At 42.3% G+C, this 24892-nt stretch overlaps 2 long non-coding RNA genes and 1 pseudogene across 2 annotated transcripts; 1 reads left to right on the top strand and 2 right to left on the bottom strand.

The window, feature by feature from the left end:
- Positions 1–1600: 1600 nt before the first annotated feature.
- LOC116927797 lies at positions 1601–3558 on the bottom strand. Its single transcript, XR_004396775.2, has 6 exons — positions 3457–3558; positions 2979–3356; positions 2797–2897; positions 2605–2725; positions 2023–2530; positions 1601–1956 (listed from the first exon to the last, which is right to left on the bottom strand). It is a non-coding gene; the product is annotated as an uncharacterized LOC116927797 (long non-coding RNA).
- A 2272-nt stretch (positions 3559–5830) lies between these two features.
- LOC116927801 lies at positions 5831–7496 on the top strand. The gene is made up of 5 exons (XR_004396780.2): positions 5831–5941; positions 6000–6094; positions 6154–6245; positions 6305–6377; positions 7193–7496. It is a non-coding gene; the product is annotated as an uncharacterized LOC116927801 (long non-coding RNA).
- A 10321-nt stretch (positions 7497–17817) lies between these two features.
- LOC116927498 lies at positions 17818–20757 on the bottom strand (annotated as a pseudogene).
- Between the last annotated feature and the right edge of the window lie 4135 nt (positions 20758–24892).

Below are 24892 nucleotides of genomic sequence, written 5' to 3'. Positions count from 1 at the left end.
TATTGAAAACGATGGTTATTGGACTAAATATTAATACATTTTAGAAAAAAGTAACACATATTTCTTTTTTTATTTCGCGTTCATTTTTTCAGACTTTATTATTATATGGCAACGTCTTTTAAGGGGGATAAAAAGGTTGTATTTCCCGCCCTGTATTATCAAATAATATGCATCATGTCATGTAAATACAACGTCGATTGCTGGCGTATCTGTAGCGTGCTTGATTGTTATAGTTATTTTCTAATTTTTTCAAACGAAATAATGTCAAGCGACGATATATATGTTATGGCCAATGTGTTCTACCAATGTGGTCGGTATAGCTAAAGGGTTAAGGCAACGGTCTACCACTCCGGAATTCCGGGTTCGAATCACGCTTCAGCAATAACTTTTTTTTTCGGTTTTCATTGAAATCTTTTTATTTTGCAAAATAATATCTAAAAAAAGCATAGAAAATCGATGTCTAAAAAAATCTTATTTATATTTTTCAATTATTTTCAAAATTAACATCAAGTTGTTTATTGCACTGTAAATTTACAAAAACAAAACATGCATTTCATAGCCCACCTTCCCTGCACCTTCCCAGCCCTAAGCCCTGCATGGGAAAAACTCCATTCATTGACATCACCCGCCAATAGATGGCTTTTGCCACAAAAATCGGTGTTCGGATTTTTATGCAGGATACTGTACAGTATCCTGCACAAAAATCCGAACACCGATTTAATTTTTTAAAGCCACCTATTGGCGGGGTAAAGGGTTTTTGGTTTTTTTTCTTTAAGAGGGAGGGTAGACGGGGTGACGGACACATAAGGCAGGGTTGGGTAAGTCTAGAATTTTTTTTTATGACTTAAGCTATTACGCTTTAAGGCAAGTAACAGGTCGGGACATTTTGCAACCCCCAGGGTGATGTGTTTTTTTTAAACGACAGTTGGAAAGGTTGGATTTAGGCTCTGTAATATTCTTTACCCAAAATAAATTACACAGCTGCCTGTGCACAATTTTGTCGATACCGATGGCATATGTGTAGAGCCTCTAATTGCGACCGCGGAATTTAGTGTTCGATTCCCGATAAAGAATTGCAATATAATTGGTATCTTTATAATATTCTTCATTCGCATATGCTGGGAATATTATTTTTCTTAGAACGAAGTAAATTATTATTTTTTTAAGTTATTTAATAAACAAAAAAAAAGCACATATAGCTCAATGAAAGTTTGTTTTATATATGAACGAGAATTGCTCGTAAAATAACCACAATAATTCATCACCTCATCTGGAATCGAACACCGATCTCCAGCATCACATTCAGAAACGCTACACCTACGCCATTGACACCGACGTAAACATTCACAGGCAGCTGGAAGATAAGCTAAATTGTTTCGGTAAGCAACATTACCAAGCCCAAGCCCAAAATTTCCAACTGTCGTTTAAAAAAACACACCACCCTGGGGGTTGCAAAAATGTCCTGACCTGTAACTTGCCTTAAAGCGTAATACCTTAAGGCATTTTTTTTTAAATGTCTAGACTTACCCAACCCTGCCCTGTCGTGTCCAACACCCCGTCTACCCTCCCCCTTAAAAAAAACAAAAAACCCGCTACGCCGCCAATAGGTGGCTCAAAAAAATTAAATCGGTGTTCGGATTTTTGTGCAGGATACTGTACATGTGAGAACATTTCAACATAAAATTATTTTCTTTGACTTCTTCGAGACAAAATGATTTATCAGCTAGAATAGCATCGCGTATGGTGTGATCTCGATGAGAATACGGACGTTTAACTTCGATGAGAGATAGACCATGGCATTCGCACAGCACTTTGCTGTCGGGTGTTGCGCCTAGGAAGGGCTGCTGTTGGCAAATGAACAATCCACACGGAAGCAGAACGGCATCGGGCAAACAAGTCTTCTTAATATGCTCCGTTACTGACTTTAGGGCTTTCTTTTCGTTGACTCGGCCCCATCTCAATAAATGAAATGCAAAACGTTAGTTTATGCGACACAAAATCAGAACACTGATCAAATCTTACTTAGTAGAAGTAGAATCAAACGCGGCTCTGTCTGGATAGCACATCTTCTGAACGATAGTCTTTGAGGGATTTGTCCAATCGGTGTGAAGAACAGCATGAGCGTTACTGGCGGTTATTCTCCCTTCTCGATGTTTACCCCACAAAATGGATTTGAACTGGTTTCTGGTGAGGAGCTCCAGTAAGATGCGCTGATCTTCAGTAAAGTGAAAGTTACTAAGAAAATCTTCTGCCATACTGATCAACTCTTCAATACTGTGGCTTTCATTACGTGAGTCGAAAATTGATGACATTGGCTTTGGAAGGGGAGTCTTCATTTGTAAAGGAATGAAGTTAGCGTAGGTGCTTTCTTCGACTCAAAGTTGGACACACGGTTTCTTTTCAAGTGCCAGTTGATCAAACATCTGCTGCACCTTCTCTTCACTGGCTGGCTGAATACCTCTAGCCTTTTTGGTGTTGAACTTTTAGCTTGTTTACAAACTGCTAGGTCTGAAATTTTGTCAGCCAAATTCTGTAACAGAGAAAGAATAATATAATTATACTCATACAAGAAGAACTGATTAGTATTCAATTAAATGTATATACCAAGTCTTTGTGGTTTGTCGTATGATGGCCCCATTCTTGACGATGGCTAGTGCAAGCCTCCTTCTTTATGGCCACCAAGCAGAACAACAAACAGCCAATATGTGAACATGTTTCGTTCAATCTGTGAATGAAGGATGGGAAACTGTAGAAATATAATGTGATTTGAACAGCAGATAAAGATAAACTTCTTACCCAGCTGGACAGTTGCAATGGGCTGTTATTACACCTCCTTTTTTATCAAGCAATACCCACAGCTGTCTGGGTGCTTTACTAATAGACATGGAACGCATCACCTAGATTTAAAAAAGATGCACATATATATCAATAAGCAGATGTAAAAATAATGTAGAGAATAAGGATATAGCAGACCATACTTTGCCCAAAACGATTCCCTTGCCATCCTTCAGTTTATGCAAGGCCTTGTACACAACATATCCATCTTAAAACTTCTTGTAGCTTAGCATACTCTTCAAATTCTCAGTTCTGTTGCCATCATGTCGACTTTTTGTTACATAAAGGTAATCAATTAGGTCGTATTTGTTGGGTAAACTTCTTTGTAGTTGGCGAAGATCTTGATCACCAACAATAAAGTATTTCTCGTCAATGCCCCATGGACAGTCATTCACGCCATTCCGTTGAAGCTTTGAGGCGTAACTTTTCTTTTGATCAGCAGTTTGGTCTAATGAAAAAGCAGAAAACTTAAAAGGAACTTGGTCTAGGCTATCGTCCAACTCGGCCATGCCGAGAATCGCCTGCAGAAAACAAAAACAAAGTTTTGTATTTAAATTTTCAGCCCTTAATAATTTTTTAGTCCGAGTAAACTATACATGAAATTAACGACCGATATCTTACCTAGAGCACTGTGGAATTTTTGTGAAGAAATATTGCGAATTGAACGAGTTACGTATATTTTGTTAAAGACACTTAAATTTCTTATGGCCTTTGCAATGTAAATGGAAAACGACTACAAAACGCATGCGTTGCCAGATTTCTGAAAGTCGGATTTTCGCTTTCTAAAAAAGCCCTATACAACTAAATGTATACATATACAACTAAATTTATACAGAAGATCAACATATACTTGATACTTACTGATTTCAGATAATTGGCCAACTAAGATTCCAACTCAACTGCTCCATGCTAGCTGCTAAAGTTGAAATCGAAGTTGCCGCTTTTATCTAGACGACCATGATGGAAACAATGGAGCTCACAGCCTCACACGGCCTGTGGAAAAACCAGTCCGTTGCCGGGAGACGCACATAGACCCCCCTTGAAAAATAACTTCGCGGCCTGATTTTTCCCTATCTTCATGACCGACGCGCCATCTCTCTGAAAACAAATTTCCCAAAACTTCTAGTCGCTCTTAGATTGCTCCGCATTCCTTTATCGTTGAGCCGATAATTAAAGCGACCCCTTCGTTAATCTTCGCGTTATCTCCTCTACAAGACGGCGTCAAGTTTTGCGACACAGCGTCTAAAATAAGAAAACGTATAAAGGATACGTACGAGACCCTAAAATCGACTCGAGTTGGCCGACGAAACTGCTCCACACTCCTTCGTCGTTCAACCGATAAAAACGGGGACTCGACCGGGAGCTGCTGCGTTATTTCCTCTACAAATAGAGACCAATCTCAGCGGCACAGCATCTAAAATAAAAAAACGAACGAAAGATTAGTGCCGACACCCCTGAAATCACCGCGCCATCAGCGCCATCTCTGGGGTAAACTCTCAGAAAAAGTGTCGGTTGATCCACCGGTCGTTGTAGAAGGGTAAGGGTTCCTGATAAGGGGGTTGGGAAATGCGAGTTTTGATAGAATCCCTATCGGGAAACTTTCGCTTGTCTTATTTCTTGCACCGATCAATACACGACGTTTTGGGTAAAGCTTCGCTTTTATCAATTGTATTTTACATAGAGAAGAGGATGCGTGTACGAGTTACTCTACATTTGGTGGCAGCGGTTATTGAACTCAACGATATTGTCGATGTATACGGGTGCTAGAAATAAAACCTTAGTAAAGTGCAAAAAAATACTGCATAGTGAAAGCGATATCGCTTTTTTACAACCATCTTGGCCTACTGCCAATTCTCTTGCACTTCCATTGGTTCTTTCTAAGACTCAAGAGACCTACCCATTCTACCGTTAGCTACAAATTTCTTAAGCTTTCTGATCTTGTGGAGAAAAACCTTGTTTTCGAAAGCAAGCAGAAACCCTCTTACTGGCAAAATTTTAAGGAAATTGTGTCAAGCAGTACTTTAGTTCTTGCGTGAATCATCGACTTGATAAAAGTATCGCCACCTTCCACAGATAACGGCCATACGGACGTCGATTCAAAAACACCTGACGGTGAAGATAGGAAGCCACCTTTACTACCGACCAAACAAGGGGAAACAAATAACCCTTCCATTGCCCTTGCCGTAATACTATCGAAGAACCTACTAGTACCCTTTCGGACTCCCCCAAGAGCTGTAACGCTACCATGGTCCAAAATGAACCAACAAGCAGTGATCAACCAAATAAACGAAGTGCGGTTTCATTTGAACATTCAATGTGTAGAGTAACAATTAACACAACAAGAGAAAAGCAAGCTACCACCGGCTGAGATACCCAGACAGCACAAAAGTTCCCTTGAACTTCCAGTAGCCTTCCCGTCGTACAAAAAAGTTAGAGATTGTTTTGGGACATCCATGGGAAGGTTATACGGGAGCTTAAAAGGGAACACTTCTTCCCCATGCCCGCCGAAAAACATCCAGCTTTCAATGAATATTAAACATGGTTTTTGGACTTGTTTGGAGCCTTATAGGTAGTCCACATAATAATGCGTTGTCTGTCGTAGTAATTATTACAAATAAATATAGATACCTCTGTCTATAACTGGAGAATTCACATAACTTTGTTGAGTAGACAACATTTAACATGCCTATCTCAAGAGACTACCGAAGACTCAGTGAACGCATAGACAGAGTGGACAAAACCAGAAAAGGAAATTCGTGACTACCAAGAAAACATAGGAAGGAGAGAAGAGGGAATTTCCCAAACACTCGCCAGTATCATGATTGGTTTACGCAACCAACATAGTTTGTATACACATTTCAACAGTAATGAGTCTGAATTTTTCCCCCAGACTAAAATAAATAAATGGCAACGACGTTTTTGTAACAGGCAACGTCTAAGCCAAGTGTACTTTTATTTCAAAAACGTCAGAGTCTTCTTTGTCTTCGTCTTTTTAAGTCGCCATTTCTGATTCAGTGAGATTTTTTTCCCCCGGAAAATCCATTTGTTCTTGTTTAGGTTTACCAGGAGATCTTCCTTGCAATTGGTAAACTGCAGCCACCAGCAGGTAAATTTATAATTAATAAGATTAAATAACATAATTTACAGTTTCAATTGTGCTGTAGGTATAGCATACAACCCCTGTGCTGCTTTGGACTTCGAACAACATTGTCCACTGGGTTCGTCACTCCATCTTCGCAGTTCGTGAAGTTCAGCTAAAGTTAGTTACTCACCTATATAAATTGGACTAGTGAAATAATGATTTAAATGGTTCTATAGTCATAGCAGCCACTGTGCTACTTTGGACTTCGAATAACATTGTCCACTGGGTTCATCACTTCTTCTTCGTAGTTGGTGAAGTTCAGCTACCGGTTAGTTATTCACTTATATAAGATGGATAAGTGAAATAATATTTTTAATTGTGCTATAGGTATAGCAGCCATCGGTGCTACTTTGGACTTCGAACATCATTGTCCTCCAACAATCTAATCATTCAAAGAAAGGTACAGTTTTGTGAATTATTGTTTAGTTGTAAGAAACAATATGATGGGTAGAGTAAGCCGAGGGGTTTAAAGTGTCAGGAATCAGAAGGTAGGGGTAGTAAACAAAAATTTTTTTGCCAAAGTAGTAGGGCGGTTAAACATTTAGATTTATTGGTTTGGGAAACGAACTTTTACAAGTTAGGGAATGTCAAGATTCCGAATTTTTTGAAGCAAATGTTCGTAGGTCACGTCGGACCAATTTTATAACCAATCCAATTCTATAACGTACTCATGAATATAATTTGTTTTTGGCCTAAGTTTATTTTAAAAATTTCATTTCTTATAGGATTCTTATATGGCGTTGGCGTACTTTTGAACAATCGCAGCCTACATTTTTCTTTTCGTAAAAAATAAAGAGAGGAAGCCACATCAGGAGAAAAATCTTTTTAAATGCGTATGTTTTATGTATTTTTATTTTCAAATAAGGGTATACAACTTGCTGGGAAAGAAGTATAAAAAAGGGCAGATACAATGGGATGCACCAAGGCGGTTATAAGGTAGTCTTTAAAAGGCGGGAGATCCGTTGGAGCTTGTGAGGAGTGACACTGGGAAGTTCAGGAGATTCATTTTGGAAGGCTTATAGGCATTCCCTAGGATGTCCTATCCCTCCCACAAAATACTCCGTAGGAGTTCCTTAGGCATGTTTTGTGCCGTCTGGGTTACAGCAAGCTCTTTAAGAATTACTGTACGGATCATAATGCTTATAATCACGACCCCCTGAATAAGAGTCATTAAAGTGCCAAGCGGAGTTAATTATTGTTTCACTGTTACTGCAGGAAGTGACGTCCATACCCCAGGCTGTTCTCCGATTCTACCTGTCAATAAAGTTGAATTTTCTTCTACAGCTGCCTTTATACAACCCATGCTATTTAATATAGCTTTTTGCCAACGGATCCAAGACGTGATCGGTCCTTTATTTGCTAATGCAGAGTTTTTAAGATTTTAAAAGACCTAATACTGACCCTTTCTTTTCTGGCAGAAGTAAATCAGTGCATTGCGTTAATAACAACCCGTACACCGGAAAACAATTTTCTCAGTGCGTTCCACAAACCATCATTCAAGCAAACCCTTCACGGAGTCCTCTTCCGACTGTAAGGATAACTAACAATAAATATATACCATTACCGTTTTATTTAAATAAATTAAATATATACTAGGAAAAAACCTTTACAAAAAATTTCTCTCAACAGGTGACCTTTCTAAACAATCTGAGAAACAGTAATTGGCCTACCGGAAGAGATCAAGCAATTATCTATTCCTCTGCTAACATCATTGCATAAAGCGAACAATATACAGAGGACAATTTGAATATAACTAAACTTTTGCAATAAACCCATACAATATAGCGGAAACTTTCCTGAAAATTTTCAAGCGTTTCAACAAAATAATGCTCAAAACTATAACCAACTGCACCGAAACCACCCCACTAGCCCTGGGTCAGCACAATATGTCTCCACTAAACATATGGCCCCTAACCCGAGACCGTCACAGCCCGGCATCATATGTTACTTTTGCGGCTACAAAGATCACTCACTAAAAGATTGCGGAAAAACTTAAGCAAAAAATATATGGAAAAAGAGATAGCCAATTGGAAATTTTGGGCAATTGAGACTATACACAGGAATGTATCATGCTGGATCAAGAAAGAGTCAAGTAAAAAGGTTAACAAAGGAACGCACGTACACAAAATCCCCTTAGGCAGATTACCGCTCATGAAAGTGAAAATGATTGCAAACTCCACCCCTTTTACCTTCAAACTCCCGTATAAAAAGTGCATGTTTTTTACAATGTGTTCAGAGTAATCTCAGTGTTCTGAGAAGACTTCCAACTGATCATGCATGATCACGGACACAGCCTATAGTCCCGAAGAAGTTATAGAACAGCCATTCACAAGAATGACTAGAACTGCACCCCTAACCACGAAGAGACATCCAGAAATGCACGAAGCCCAACCTAGTGCCCCAAAACAACGCAGCATCTACCATACAGGGGAAGGGAATTGGGAATCGGGACAACAACGCACTTTCAAGGAAAACCCACCACGTGCACTTTGTGGGATACGGCATGGTATAGGAAGATCTTTGCAAATGCTCGTCAAAAGTGGAGACAAAACAAAACTAAGAGGGAAAACCTAAAAAACTAACTTTAAAAAAATTTTAAATTTTGGTAAAGGAAGTAGATGATGATGTTAGTCACGGAGATTATCAAAAATTGGGCAAATGTTTCGTCCAAATTCTTTCACGGAAATTCTAACTTCGCTTGTAGCGGACAAACTACCCCAAGTTGGTTGTGAAGAACACAGGATAGTCTTCATGACTTGAAATCATCATCGATTTCATGTGCACTAGAATAAAATGCATTGCTAAAGAAAAAAAAACTCCAAATAACAGAAAAAAAGAGGGTGAAAGAAAAGTCAACGTGGAAAGCAAAAAACTTTCATTAATTAACTAATCATTAATATAACATTTGATTTTAAATATTGCGTATTATCCAAGAAATAATAACATACTACAGTGAAAAAAATTTCTGTTATTTTATTGCATTTTCATGTCCTTTTTCCCATTTATTCGCTTTGTTTCCCATACACCCTACTGAAAAACTTCCTCTCTACCTCATTGTGCTGCCAACTGGTGGCGACTTCCACTCCCCGGTTAGCTGTGGGTTACATTGCGGGATAGAACTGCTTTCTCCTCTATAATCCTCCCTGGGATACAAGTGAGATGCAGCATTCCGAAGAAATTACGATGAGTAAAGAAAAACAAATAGTAACAAAAGGAAGAAAGAACACATGAAAATACACATGAAATAACGAGGCTTAAAGTTCAGCAAAAATTCAGAATTCCATTTTGTTATACATGTATCCCAAGCAACAAGTAGTTGGTGAAAGAAAAACATTTTATATTTCAACTATTCTTATCCCGGAAGCAAAAAAGTAGTCGGGAGAAACAAGAAAAAACTCAAATTGGTGGACCAGTTTCTTCTTTCCAAAGGGGGGGGGGAGAAATGAAACATGCTGGCTCAAAAATAGACAAGTAGAAAGATTAAAAGAGGAGGAAATTCCCTCAAGCAGATTACTGGCCACGAAAGTGAAAGTAAACCCCTCCCCTTTTACCTTCAAACTGACAAACTCCCATATAAAAAGTGCATGTTTTTGACAATGTATTCAAAGTTTTCTCATTGTTCTGAGAAGACTCCCATCTATACTGAAATACCTGGAACCTGGACCTTTATAGGAAGAATGCAAAAATTTCAGTATAAAATTCCAGAAGAAGAAAACCCACCCATCTGCTACAACTGACGTGCCATCGGCCATAAATCAAACAACTGCCTGGCTAAACCATAGGATAGGCCAAATCTACCTTGTCAAAGCCAGTTAGACGCCTAGGTACCAACTGCTTCGTTAGGTCAGTTGGTAGAGTACCCTTTGGAAATATTAAATCCCGGAAAAATTGCACACATCACGTTATTGAATAAAACCACGAAAATATCACTCTCCATAGGAAAAATTCCATTTCAAGCCCTGTTCGACCCAGACATTCCTGCCTGGTCTGCAGAAGCCTTCTAAACAAAAAATGTACAGATCCTTACAGTCGGAAATGCAACTGGTCAGTGTGGAAATCGACATGGATTTATTTGACGTGCACAACAAGAAGCTCCAAACCTAGATAAAATTTCACTACAAATAGACTATGGAACTTGCAGCCTGTAGCAAGAATTCATCATTATACAAGCGGAATCTCAGAGACCTGCATCTTAGGAGTTGACGCCGCATTCAAGCACGAGTTCATACTGTGTGGATGAATGTAAACAATATTTTTATCAGGAGATCAACCTGGAAAAGTTTGCACCTACATGTTGATGACATTAGCTAAACAGATGACTACGCTCTCTTTGAATTGTACGGTTTTCAAAGCAAAAATATGTCGATGTCACTACAATCTACTTCCAGGATTTCCATTCATTTTTACACCGGACATAGGACTGCCGATAAATATTACAATTGATCAATTTTTTGGTAAAATGTTGGTTTTTACTATACTTGATTTAGACTCAGGATGTTTGCAGATTGAACTAGAAGAATATTTAAAAGTCAGAATTTATTCGAGAAGACAATTTCTACTATTCAAACGGATGCCATTCGGATTATGTAACACGCCGGCATCAGTATAGAGAACAAAAAATTACATCCTGAGGAAAGAAAGCATTAGTCTACCTTGACAACGTTACAATTTTTTCTAAAACTTAAAAAAAAAAACATCTGGAAGATCCGAGAAGTATTCAGCTTAATCAAAAAAGCATACTCAAGTTAAAATTTAAAAGGTGTCAGTTTGCGAAAGAAAGCGTTAACTACCATGGGAATATTATCTCTAGTGACCGAATTTCCTCGAACCGCAGCAAAATTCGAAAAACTATCCAGTGGCAAAATCAGGGGACGAAGTGAGATCATTTTTGGATTAGCTGGATGCTACAGAAGATTTATCAAAGGATTCGGTGCTATAGCCCAAATATTGACAAAGAAGACTAATAAAAATGCCATTAAAGAGCTCTTTGTGCGGACAAAAGAAGAAGAAGTAGCTTTTACAACCCTACGTACGTTCCTCAAAACAGAGCCCATATCATCGTATCCTGAATTTTTCCGACAATTTTTATTCTTCACAGATGCCTGCAATTATGGAATTGGCGCCATTTTATCACAAATTCACCACAAAGATGAAGTAATAATTGCATACGCCAGCCGGCAAATAAAGAAAGTGAAAATGAATTATGTGACAACGGAAAGGTGCTATCCATTACTCAAAAAATTATTAAAAAATATTCATAAACAAAAAATTTGAAAAAGAATGACATTTTTTCCTTACATCTATTAGGTCCAGTATGTCTATAGAGCGCAAAAACTGCAAAAAAATCTTGACTTTAACTTTTATGTTTGTGAATATTTTTTCATATCTTTTTCAGAAATAATAGCTTTCACCGAGAGCTATCTATTTCTGTAAAATTTATTGATTTCGGGCATAAAGTTTCCCCGATAATAAATATTTTAATTTCATATATGACTGGGAGGAAGGGATTACCCGCTATGTTTCGAGATACAGAAAAACAGCTCTTTTTAGTTCGAGAATATGTATTTTGCCCGACACCAACACCATGGTCTATAAACTAGAGTTCTACGAACTGTCGTCTGTGAGACCTGATTTTGACGATTCGTCTGCTAATTTTTTAAACTAAAATCCGGGCATCCACTAGAGGCGCTGACTACCCGGATCAGTCATAACATTACATTGCTAAGCCGCGAAAAGTAAGTTATTTTGCTTAAAATTTTTCATTTCAACTGAATCTTTGTATTACAACTGTATACATTTCACTGTATACATCGATACACTGTATTGCAAATTGAAAACATATTACACAACCAATTTGGACATTTTTTGGTGTTTGTTTTTTGCTTATCTTTCAATTTTTGCTGAGCCTCATTTTTGACGCGCTTGGATTTGATGTGATAGCGGAATGCAACGTATTCATAGATCAGAAAAGATACAACTTCAGCTCGATGTTCCTCGCAACATATGGAAAGAATGCTGAGGCCGTCACGAACAATTGTCTTGATAACTAGCTCAAAAGAATCCCTGATGTAGGCTTCCTCTGATTTTATGTGCTTTTGAAGAATACTCTCCAACTTGGCGATGGTTTAATAAAAGCCGAGTGAAGCAAAACGGAGGAATCCTTTGCTCTTAAGGGTGTTATTATGTGCTAATTCACTGGGTAGCTCACTTTTTTCGGACGTAAGCGAAGCGAGGCACTTGTCACAATTGATCTCATCTTTTCTGGTAAATATAAGATACCCACAGTTGTAGTAGGTTGCATTAGATTGCACCAGATCAAGATCATCTCCCAGAGAAACCAATTCTGGTCGGAGGTTCACACTAGTCGATGCATCGAATACGCTTTTTTTAGTAAGCCTATCGAAACTAGTTTGTTGGAACAAAAAAAAAAGGTTTATATTCCGGTTTTGCCACAATAGAAAATATCTTGTTTAAATCAAGAATGCTTTTTAAAACTAAAGAGGCGAGTGCCAGTCGGCTCGATAGAGTCAAAGGAACAACGAGAACTGAGGAAAATTAGAGAAATCAAGGAAGAAGAGAGAAGAATGACAGCGGGAAAAGTACAATACTTTGTCTCTATGACGTTGCCAAATGTAACAGAAATTAAGCGTCTGGAACCTAGCCGGTCCTGTTTCCGGTTCCGAAAACATCCGATCTGTCTTCTTCCAAGAGACGAAGCTTGTGAACGGGGCGAGTGTAGATATGAGTGGTACAGTTGAGATCAGTCGGTCCGTTGCCTTTTTTGGTTGAAAGTGGGAGAGCACGGACGACTTTAACGTCAGCTGAACGGATGAATCCGTCTGGACCTTGGTGAACGTTGACCACTCGACCTATTGGCCAATATCCTCGAGGAAAGTTTGCAGTGACGACAATGACAAGATCTCCAACAGCTAGATTTCGACGCTCATGGAGCCAAATCCGGAGCTCGATCTGATTGGGAACATATTCGCGTAGCCAGCGATTCCAAAAGTGCGTTATAAGCTGTTGGGCGTGTTGATGTCGCTTGTGACTGGATGGCTGGGCACCCGGAGGAAAATCCAAATTGAACCCGGGATGAGCGCGAAGTAACTGATTGGGTGTAAGAGCCTCCGTATCATCGGGGTTAACATTCACGTGTCTTAAGGGACGGGAATTGAGGAGCGCTTCTGCTGCCACAATCGCTGTCAGAAGGACGTCATCGTTGACAGACCGCTCGTTCAGGATGCCCCGTAGAGCGGTTTTCACAGATTTTATTAAACGCTTCCACGAGCCTCCAAAATGCGGAGCTGCTGGGGGGCTGAAACGCCATTCAACGGGTTGGTTTTTAAATTTTTTTATTTTTTGCACCAGTTCTTGCGGCTTCCAACGTGACAGTGCTATGTTGATTTCTTGTTCCCCTGCTACCAGATTAGTGCCATTGTCACTGTAGCACAACTTGGGCAAACCACGGTGATCGGCGAAGCAAGAGATTGCGTTGACGATTGATTCCAAGTTAAGCGAATCTGCGATCTCGAGATGAACCGTACGGCAGTCCAAGCAGGTAAACATGACGACGAATAAAGGTAAACAAAAAACAATTCCGACATTGGTAAAAGGCGGATGGTGAGACTTCGGACGAATCGCTGGAAGGGGGCCCATCAGAGGGGGATCTGGTTGGCTTGTTTTGAGCTTGCACGGAAAACCATGGCAAATGACTTTGTTGATGGTGGCTCTCGGGTGAAGAAAATGGTACTGGGCGCGTAGATGGTGTAGAGTTGGTTCAGTAGCAGAAAGAATATTGAGTTTATGAATGTCACTGATTACCATTATGGCCAGTTCACTGTCTGATAATAAAACGATCCGATGTTTGACATCTTCTGGAAGCGACGAATTTTGAATCCTGCTTCCAACTCGAATGATGCCGAAGGTATCTAACACTAGTGTGAGTGTGGCTAGCTGAGAGGCAGTAGGCACAGGCTTTTTAAGTTTTAAGCATCGTATCTCCTCGTCGAAAAAATGGCGCTGGTGCACGCGAATGATAAATCGTAAAGCTTCTCGAAGCTCCGGCGCCTTTAAAAACGGAGAGACGTTGCGGGAGTCGGGTTTAAGAGACTGGTTGTTGACAAAGCGAAGTAGCCAGGCTACATATCTTTTCAACTTATGTAGATTTGACGAAGTTTGAATAAGCCTGAAGAAAGGGTGGTCGTATGCCACTTGTACATAGCCGACGCACTTTACTGGTGAAATTTCTGGGTCATCGGCAGAGGGTTCGGCGATTGTGATGCTTGCTGGCCAGGAGCTCTGAGGCAGAGAAAGAAAATCAGGCCCACGAAACCATCGATGTTGGGTTGATAAATGAGTGGCTGGAATCCCTCGATAACAATCATCAGCGGGATTCAACTCTCCCGGAATGTGCCTCCACTGGGTGGCGCTGCTGCTGTCCAATATTTCTGTGACGCGATGGTCCACGAAGGCGTGGTATTTACAAGACTTGGAATGAATCCATTGTAAAACCGTTTGTGAGTCACACCATTTTAAAATCTTCGCTGCGATTGGACCAAGCTCTTTACTGCCCGCGACAGAGTAGAACTCAGATGCGTCCATACAGACATGGATTTCATATGAAATAGGTTTTTCGTTTAATGGGAAACACCTCGGAATTTTGATTGAAGTGATGGCTTGGAGTTCGGTCGCCCATGAAATCCAAACGGATAAAAGACGTTGCGGAAGCGGGTCGTCCCAATCACATCCAGATCTCCAAATGTCTTGGAGTAGAATTTTTGCGCTCCTGACAATCGGGGCCACAAAACCCACAAGGTCAAAAACCGAAGCAACTTGCTGGAGCACTTGCCGTTTTGTTTTAGCTGTGAATTGGATGGATGATTTGAAATTGAATGAATCGTCCTGGCAGTTCCATAGCAGACCCAGCGTGCGTTCGATCGGTAGTTGATCGGATTTGTTGAGGGTTGCCAACACTGCACGGGAAGAGGAAAGCCACTGTGCCATCTTAAAACCGCCACATTTCAGCAAGACGGACACATTTTTCACGACTTCGGCAGCCTCTTCTTCCGTCTCAGTTGAATCCAAATAGTGGTCGACATATATATTTGTCAGTGCCCGATCGGCTGCTGATGGATAGCGGGAACCAAAGTTTTCTGCCGTTTTTCTTAAGGCATAAATGCAGCTTGTGGGAGAAGATACAGCGCCGAATACATGCACGGTCATCTGGAATGTTTTTGGTGATCCCATGTCGTCTGGATTTTTCCAAATGAACCGAAAGAAAGATTGTTGTTGGGACGGAACTAACACGTGGTGGTACAATTTTTCGATGTCACCAGAAATTGGAACCGGAAAACGCCTAAATCGAAGGAGGATGCCAATCAAACTGGTTAAAAGGTCGGGGCCTTTATAGAGCTGGTCGTTGTGTGAAGTTCCTCGATGGCGGGCTGACGGGTTAAAAACAACTCGCACTTTTTCTGGTTTGTGAGGATTGCCCACTCCATGATGAGGCAAATACCAGATGGCACCTGGAGAGGCTGGTTTCGCGTCGTCTACTTCTTTGGCGTGGCCCAACGAAATGTATCCCGTCATGACTTTGGCATAACGCCCTGCAAATGCTGGATCACGCTTGAATCGTTTTTCCAATGAATTAAAATGAAGGATGGCCACTTATCGGTTGTCAGGAAGACAGGTTTGTGGGTTGCGAAGCATAAGCCCCACCTCGTATCGCTCGCCATTATGATGTGTAGTTTTTTGGAGAATCTTCAGATCAATTTTGTCTTCATGCGAGAGGAGTGGAGTCGACAGAGGACGAACGCCAAAGGTTTTTGTCAATCAAAATTGAATTACAAAGTCTTGAAGAGGTTGGTCGGAAAAGCGGTGAGTTGAGATTGCATTTACGGACGGGTTCAGCATGACTGAAGGAACTGGACCAGTAATACACCAGCAAAAATGTGTTTTGATTCCGTCAGGGGCATCATCTTCTTCGGATGGATATCGAGAATCGAGGGCGTCATGAACTCGCATCACATCGCAACCTAATAAAACTTCTAATTGCGCCAAGTTTGCATTGATCGGCTCAATATTGGTGAGGTGATCCCATTGATGTTTAAATGCCGTCGAGTCGACTTTTGCCGTATGGATTTCCAGCCGTGGCACCGTGTAAGCGGCTTTGACATTAAACGATTTGCTGGCGTCGCTTGTTAAGACGTTGAAGGCTACTTTTCCTACTTTATTTTTAAGATCATCGCCATGGAACGTGCTGAGTGGTGATGACTCGATTGGTCCTTCCAGTTTAAGATTTTTTGCGAGTTTGTCGACGATCAAACAGGCTTGGATTCCAGGGTCTAAGAGGCCAACTGATTTTTTCTGAATGCCGTTGGCTTCGACTACGATTGGCACCGTAAGAAGAAGCGTCGTGATTGAATTTTCTTGAATCAAATGCGTGCCGACATTTTTCTTGATGGCTGGCTTATTTGCTGTTGCTGATTTATTTGGTTCTTTTGACTGAGGTGGTAGGAAGATCCGAGTTGCATCGCGTAGCAGAGGATGGTGCAGTAAAGAGCATTCGTCAACGTTGCATTTCTTTCTGCTGATGCACTCGCGCATAATATGACCTTTACTTAAGCAGCGCAGGCAACAACCCCATCGCTCAATCATGTTGGCTCTTTCTTCTAGCGACAGCGAAATGAATTGCTTGCACTGGGCTAGGCGGTGGTCTTCTCGGCATAATAGGCACGTTAGCGTTTTCGATGTGTTGATCTCTTGAAATTTTACAGATTTCTGGGCGGGAGCTTTCTGGGCAGGAGCGGAAGGTTTTTGATTAATAGAATTTATTGTCGCTGGATGTTTAGTTTTATTTTCCGGCTGCCGGTCATGCTTTTTTCCATGTTTATTCACTTGTTTAGGTGTCGTTGCTGTAGAAATTTGACAATGTTTTGCCATCATTTCAACTTTAGCGATCGTTTGAATCCATGGAGAAAAATCTTGCAAAGTGAGGCAGACTGGGTGGTTTTTCACGATCTTCTTCCCCCAACTGCTTTGTAGCTCCGCGGGGAGTTTGGCAAGATTGATTTCAAGAATTCCAGACGACTTCAATTCGTGCTCGTAACCTCCGTTCTTTAATGAAGATACAGCACCAGTGAGAGCTTGAAAATTTTCAGCAAGGTCTTGTAATCATTGCTGGGAACTTTTGGGAGCTCAATCAAAGACTGAATATAAGCTCTGGAAACTATTTGCGGATGTCCGTACGTAGTTTCTAGTTCTGCTAAAGCTTCATAATACAAAGACGGACTGCTGAGTGAATCACCCAGGCCACTCCTGATTTCATCGGACAGAGATCGAAATGAACTAAATCCCAAAAAATCTTTATGAAATCTTGCCATTTCTTGGGATCTCCATCATATGGCTTTAAATCCATTTTGGGAAGATGGAACACTGATCTCGGGTTCCGACTGAGGTCGCCAAAATCTACTGTCTTTGTTAACTGAACATCATCATTTTTGGCGGTCCACTGCTGAAAGTTGATCTTGTTCGACGTTTATTCACCTTTTTTTACTCGGCATTAGGTTGATCATTTGTCTGCTTCGCTTGTTGTTGAAAAAATGCGATTTTCTTTCTTAGTTATGGTTCAACTTTTTGTCGCTCATCTTGTTCTAGGAGTAGCAGACGCTGCTTTTCCTTAGCTTCGTCATGACCCATTTGCAACTTTTTTCTTTCAGCCAGTAGCTCGCTTCGGAACTTCTCATTTTCGTCTGCAAGTTGTTTGGCGGCTAGCTGGACTTTTTTCACTTGGTCGCTGTGGAGTCTATTGTAGTCTGCGGCCATTAAAATTCGTTCGGCTTCTACTGCCCTTTTAATTTTTTCTTTTTCTTGAAGTTGCAACTGTAAAAGTTGTTTTTCGACTTCAACGCGGTGCTTTCGTTCTTCGAGGGCGCTTGTGAAATCAGGCGAAGGTATGGCTATATACGAGCTAGATGATTTGGGATTAGACGAGCGATGACTTGACGCGTGACTGGTGACCGAAAGTCGCAATGGAGTGACTGGGGTGGCAACTGATGGTGGTCGGGACGTGTTGATAATATAATTATCGATGTTGTCGAAAATGCGTTTTGTGTTAATGTTTGCTTCTTCGACCCATCGTTTGTCTTCGTCGTCGATCAATCGTTTTGCTGGGCAATAATTGTTTTGTATTCCGTCATACATTGGCTTACTTGGGCGTAAAACTCTACTCGAAAGTTTTTGAGAATAGTCCGGCTTCTTTGGTCCAACATGTGTTTTGAAATCTTGCTAGCTAATTTGGTCAGACGAGACTTCTAAGTGGTTCTCTGTTGTTTGAGAGCGCGAACATTATTCAAAGGCGGGTATCTATCGGTATGGCCCGTCTGCACATCCATGGTGCGGCTTGAAGGCCGCGCAGGGTTGCCACTTCTATTGAGCTGATCATCACCGTCGCTGGCGTCCGTTGAAGTTTTTTCTCTTAAGTTTTTTCTCTCTTTTTTTTATAAATTATGAAACAAAATGATTGTATTTGATGAAGGCATGAATTATTACAGCGAGAGACCCAGATTAAGGACCATAATGTCTGTACAATAATGAACAAAAAAAAATTTGATTACACAGCAAGCCCAACTAGAAGCTGGTCCAATGAACCTTTGCAGGTTTAGGACCGTGCTCTTAGGCATATGACTGCACTGGACCCAATAACAGACGGACCAACAAGCCTAGAGAGACTTTGGACCGGTCGCTAGGACCACGTGCTCGATTTCGTCTTGGCTTTCTTCTTGAATTTGGAGTACGTCATCATCGTCTATCTCTTCTTCTTGAACCGCAGCTAGTTGTTGGGTTTTGGCTGCTTCTTTCGACGCTCGGTCTGCTAAGATTTGTTTTCGGATTTTTTCAGCTTCTCGGATGGCTTGACTGATACATTCTTGTCTTGATTTCTGATCTTACTTGTGTACTGCTTCTTTTCTTCTTCGCTCAGCTACTTTTTCTTCGCGTTGACGAATTCGTCTCTATTCGTGTTGAGCGGCGTAAAAGGCGCGGCTCAATGGGCTGTTCCTATGGCGAGGCAGTTTTGACAGAGTAGACGGGCTACTGGTGGCCACGTGAAAGGCGCAAAAATGAAAAAGGGGACTGGAATTCAGCGCGCTAGATAACAAAGTGGGAGGATAGGAACGCAACGACAGATGAAATGGACCAAAAAAGAAACTGATAAACAATAGCGAAGGCAAATGAATTTTAGCGCAAACCGCGTTCAAATGAACAATGAGAGGGAACTCATACTTCAAATCCTACCCTCAGGGAACCGCGTGGCGAGAACACAATGACTAGTACACGCTTTGAATAGACAAACTAGCAGCGCTCACGGAACGTGAATTTAGAATGAAATGATTTTACGGGAGGGAATCAAGAAAAATATACTCAAGAATTACAAATGAAGACAACAACAAAAAATAAATTTTACGCGAAAACGAAAATATTTTTTCTCGGTAGTTTAGTTTGAACTGTAAAGTGAATTAATGCATAGCTACCCTTTTTTCCCTCAAAGATGGTCGAGATACAAAGAGATAACTAAACTGAAACTGTGACGCTGAACGCGTTACGGACTTGTCGACTACTTTTTCACTGAAACAATCAAAGGGATACGAAAGATTTTTTCTCGGGAACGCAAAGAAATGCCGATACACCAAGGTTTTTTTTACGGGATCTGACTGGAACGACTCCCTAAAATTCAAGATTGAGTTTTTTAGGGGTTCGCTACGCAAGGTCGATGCACCAAATTGTTACGTATCTGTGTGTATTTCTCGGTTTAGCCACTCTCAGTTGTTGTACACGCCGTTACTCCACACTCACTGACTTCCTCAGCCCCCCACTCTACTAGCGTGGGCAGGCTCTAGCGGTCAACATAGAAGACCAAGATCTAACAACTCTTCCCGAGCCGTTACATATAAATAAAACAAACACATATGTGACGGCCGAAAACCACAAAAATCTAAATTATATGTAAAGGCTACTATGAGCTGAGATAACTGCCGTCCGGCGACACACATAATGGAGTGATACAGAGAAATGGTAAATCGGAAAATCAGGTAATATTGGAAAAGAGAACAACACAGCGTGGGAAAATAATTACGCCGATAAAGGGAGAAATGATGAATTGATAGTGTGATAATAATTGCTGACGGAACCAAATGTTTTAGAATAAAGGGATGAATGGATTGGCTCATGTTGCGTACGGAATATAAACATTTAGGGATTAACAATTGAACATGACCCTCTTTTTCCGGATGCGATCCCTACGGTGAACTTGTGGCAGATGTATCCTCCCTTCCATCGCTCTGTTTCCGAGTGTCACCGTGAAGTGATGCTGTTCGGTCGCCACTTGATACGGCGACGTCGCTGCTGCCGCCGTCAGGAATATCGCCATCGAGAGAACCAGCTCCACCATTGGCGTCGCTAGTGGAACCAACATCACCGTCGTCGTTATTAAAGATGGGCCGAAGAAATCGTCGATTTCTCCATAGAACGCTACCGCTGGCGAATTTAATGCGGCAGTCGCGATAACGTCCGAGTCCCACTACTACGCCTACATGGCTCCATTTCTTGCTTACGAATTCCTTTCGATGAGCCGGGATAATCGGACGAGTTTGATGGCCGAAAACCATCTCGGCCGGAGATACTCCGTTTGCTCGCGGGGTGTTGCGGAATTCAAGAACGCCTTTTAGGAACTCCTCGGAAGATAGGTCGCCAGATGGGGAAATTTTTTCGACCAACGCCTTCATTGCGCTGACCGCGGCCTCCGCATGGCCGTTGCTTTGTGGGTAGTATGGGGTGGAATTACTCCACAGAACGGCCCATCTTTTGAGCGCTGATTGGAAAACTCCGGAATCAAATTGCGGTCCGCCATCGTACCGTAGACGCACAGGGACGCCCAGATCCACAAAATTTTCGATGACGGCCTGAACGACCTCGCGTGCCGATGGATCGTGTCTCGAGCGGTGTATGACTGGCCACCCGACAGCCGGTCTGCATACACTAACACGTGGAGCTGGCCTGATTGGAATAAGTCCGTAGACACGTCTTCAAACACGCCAGTCGGAAGGGGATCTCTCATCAGGGGTTCCTGAGGCTGGCTGGATAAACGTTTCTGGCAGCTTCGGCAGCTCTCGATGAGGGCCACGATCTCGTTCGTGATCCCAGGCCAGAACACGGTCTGTTGGGCGCTTCGCTTCGTGCGGACCATGCCCTGATGGGTGGCGTGCAATTTTTGCAAAATCAAGCGTCGCGCCGCCTGTGATACAAGAATTCGGTAGCCGAACAATACGATGCCCTCGTCCACGGATAGATTGTAACGGATATTCCAGAATTGACGAATGTGGGCCGGGGTGCATTCCCGACTTTTTGGGAATCCAGATTCGATAGCCTTGATTAGATCCCGGTATTCGATGTCTGCAGCTGCAGCTTCACGTATGTCCTCGAGTTCCGGATCCTGGAGGTGGTCCAGCGGTGTGTCGTCAACGTCGTCGTCAGTCTCGCCCGTCACCCTGCAGATGGCTTTCATTCGGCTGATCAGATGATAATGGGTGGATGATAATAGATCTCCGGCGGATGCCTCGTCGTCTACTTTGGGATCTGCCACCGGTGACCAGGATAGCGCGTCCGGGATCGCGTGCTCCTTGCCCTTTCGCCATACGGTTTTGAAGACGTAGGGCGATAAACGTTCTTTTAGCCTTTGGAGTTTGGGGTTATCGATGGCGTCCAACGTATAAACATCGAGGATGGACACGAGCGCCTGAATAATCAGAAGGGTGAACGACGCCAGGCCTAATAAATACGATTTGCATTTGCGGATGGCCCACTCCGCCGCCGCCAGCTTCAGCTCTACTATTGCGTAGCGCGATTCTGTTGGGGTGCACCACCTGGAGTTGGCGTCTATCAACTTCCAATGGTCATCGTGTTTCTGTAGTAAGGCATATCCCATACCTTTTGTTCGGGATGCATCGACTTGAATTATGGTCTCACGGCCGGGATCAAAATGGGCCAATACGGGGGGCGACAAAAGCACTGTTTCCCCCTCCTCTAACGAACGTTCGTGATCTTCCGTCCATTCATAAGCGTTTCGGGCGCTCAAAAGTGGGCGGGGGTCCTTTTGTAGTCGCAATTTCCTTTGAAAAACCCGCCAACTGCTCCACCAATCCTAAAAAGGATCGGAGCTCCGTGATATTGGTGGGGCGTGGGAATTGATATATGGCCTGTAGTTTGCTGGGGTCAACTGTCACGCTTCCATGTTGTATTTCATAGCCGGCCCATACCAGATTCTTCTGAGCAAACTTAAACTTGTCCACGTTGAGGGTGATTTTTGCTGCGCGAGCGGCCTGTAAAATCGCGCACACGCCCTCGACATGCGACGGGAATGAACGATCGAAACGCAGGATGTCGTCCACCACTCTTACCGTGTTTTGTAGTGTACCAAAAGCGGCATCCATCCGCCGATTACATTCGTCATCCGACGAACATAGGCCCATTGAAGCGCGCAGGAACTTATAACGCCCCCAAGGCGTCAGGAACGTGGTTAGATGCTGGCTCGCTGCGTGGAGGGGAATTTAGAAATATCCATTAGTGGCGTCAAAACTGCTATAGAAAACGGCTTCGCCGTCGATCTCCGCCACTGCGTCCCTTGGTGAGCGGGTTGGGTGGGTGGGACGAGCAACAGGTCTATTAAGCTTGGTGTGATCGATGCAAATGCGGAGCCTGCCGTTCGGTTTTCCGAGCACCACCTACGGTGCCACTCAATCTGTGACCTCCGTTACGGGTGCTATAATGCCAGCGGCTTCCATGCCATCGAGTGTTTGCTTCACTTCGGCCCGGTCTGCAAATGCTATCGGGCGTGCACCATTCACATTATATGGAATGGCGTCCGCCTTCAGCTGGATAATCATCTCCGGGCCCTCCTTGCACCGTAACCCTTCCGATTGATCGAACACATCGGTTAAATGGTTAGTGATGGCCGATTTGATTGACGCGCATTGTTCCTCACTGGGGTCGTTCGGGATATACACACCACGTAGGAAGTCACACACCGAGGACGTTACCGGTGGTTCGTGATGATCCGTAGTGAGCTGCGATACGTGCGGTCGGGAGTGGGAGATAGGTTGCGGATATTGCTCGTGCAATATATCGAGGGCGATACAGTCGAGCCAGCTTACTTACATGCCCGCAATTTCGGGACATATGACCACCGTTACGGTGGCGATGCGGGAGTCGTATCGCAAGGCGACATTCAGTTTGCCAATGGATAAGAGGGGTGTGAACTTGTTGGCCATTACCAAGTTGAACGACAAAGACGACAAATCCGACTCTGTCAGACCAAGGGCCAACAATACGTCGGAGCCACCGACCGTAACCTCCGCACCGGGATCGGGCGTAACATCGGCGATGGTGGTGAGAACTTGGCGGTTGGCGTTCAAAATGTCCACTGAGATCGTAGGGGTTCGTCGGTCTCGGAAGAGCGACTGCACGCTGCCGATAGTGGTGCGGGCCATTTTCGTTTTGCCCCCGGACCCGGATGAGCCACTGCCACCAAAGCCACCGCCACTGGAGTTGCCGGGCTTAAATTTGTCCCGTTTCGGGAATCACGGGGTTTGTTTTGTTTTACCTACAAGGTTTGTTGACTGGCATGCTAGTCAACAAATATCCGAACCCCGCTTTCTACCTATGGGGTGCCAAATGACACTGTAGCATGTTTTATTAATTTTTTCTTTAAAACAAATAAATATTTTCTAGTCCCCAAAATTATAGGGTTAAATAAAAATATATTCATTCGGCTATTTTCTCTTATCTGTAATTATACTTTAAATTCAATTCTTTGGGAAAGGGAGTTTTTTTAAGTGAAGAGAGTGCTATGATTTTTCCCGTCAAACATAGTTTACCTCGTTTCCACTTTAGGCACTGGATTCTTTTTTTCTTTTTTTATGAGGGACACTCATTTGCATGTTTTTTTCAAAATTAAAAAATAAAAAATCGCCTTTCGCCTTCCGAGGCGCGAATCTAGTGCGCCACCACTACCGAAATTTAGCTGTGTTTAAAGAAAAAAAATCTAAGCACTTGAAATTGATCCCAGTGCCCCTGGTGGCGCAAGCACAAATCTTAATTTTCTCTGTAAAACATTTGAGTGTAACAACTTTGGGGTATAGGGAAGCACTTTTTTAGTTCAAATAATTCAAAAACATGCACTATATTCTAATAGAGTAAAGAAAAACGCGTCGTTCGGCATAAAAAAATAATAATTTAAGGATGTTTTGAAGTATTTTATTTATATTTTTGGAAATGCCGGTATTAACATTGTGTTTATGGGGAGAAAAGTGGTGTACCTAATCATGTGAACGATACTTTAGCACCCTGGGTGTAACTCCTACAATTTTTTCATGTTAAGATAACTTTTACAGCACTTTCTCTTCTGATAGAGGGAAAAAGAAAACAAAATTTTGTCCTTACCAGTAAAAAGATATTTAAGTTTTCCTGAGACCCGTAGCGCCATAAGAATGCACTAAAAAAACGGGGGTGTACCTAATCGTTTGGTGGGTACTGTATGTGTTGGCTAGATCGTGAAGTATTGAATCGTTTAAAGACCGGAAAAAAATCGATTCTTTGGAATTAGGAAGGCCCTATTCTTTAGCATTGGCGTATTTATCGTCTGCACGTTAAGACGCCGTCTCAGAGATCTTGTTGCAATTTTTTATCTTGATCGGGATCGCGATCAATTTTTGATTGCGATCGGGGCAAGTCTGATTACGGCCTCTTCGTTTCGGTTGTTTCTGTTTCCGGAATCCACCAGGCAACTTACGGCTTTTCTTTTCCGTGCTACCGCCAGCTAAAATTGCGTATTTGCGTTAGTAAAATACCTTGGTCCTTACAGGA

The sequence above is a fragment of the Daphnia magna genome, linkage group LG7 (assembly GCF_020631705.1).
Source record: "Daphnia magna isolate NIES linkage group LG7, ASM2063170v1.1, whole genome shotgun sequence".
Classification (NCBI taxonomy): Eukaryota; Metazoa; Arthropoda; class Branchiopoda; order Diplostraca; family Daphniidae; genus Daphnia; species Daphnia magna.
The sequence above is the reverse complement of the archived record's forward strand: the minus strand, read 5'-3'. Positions and strand labels throughout refer to the sequence as shown.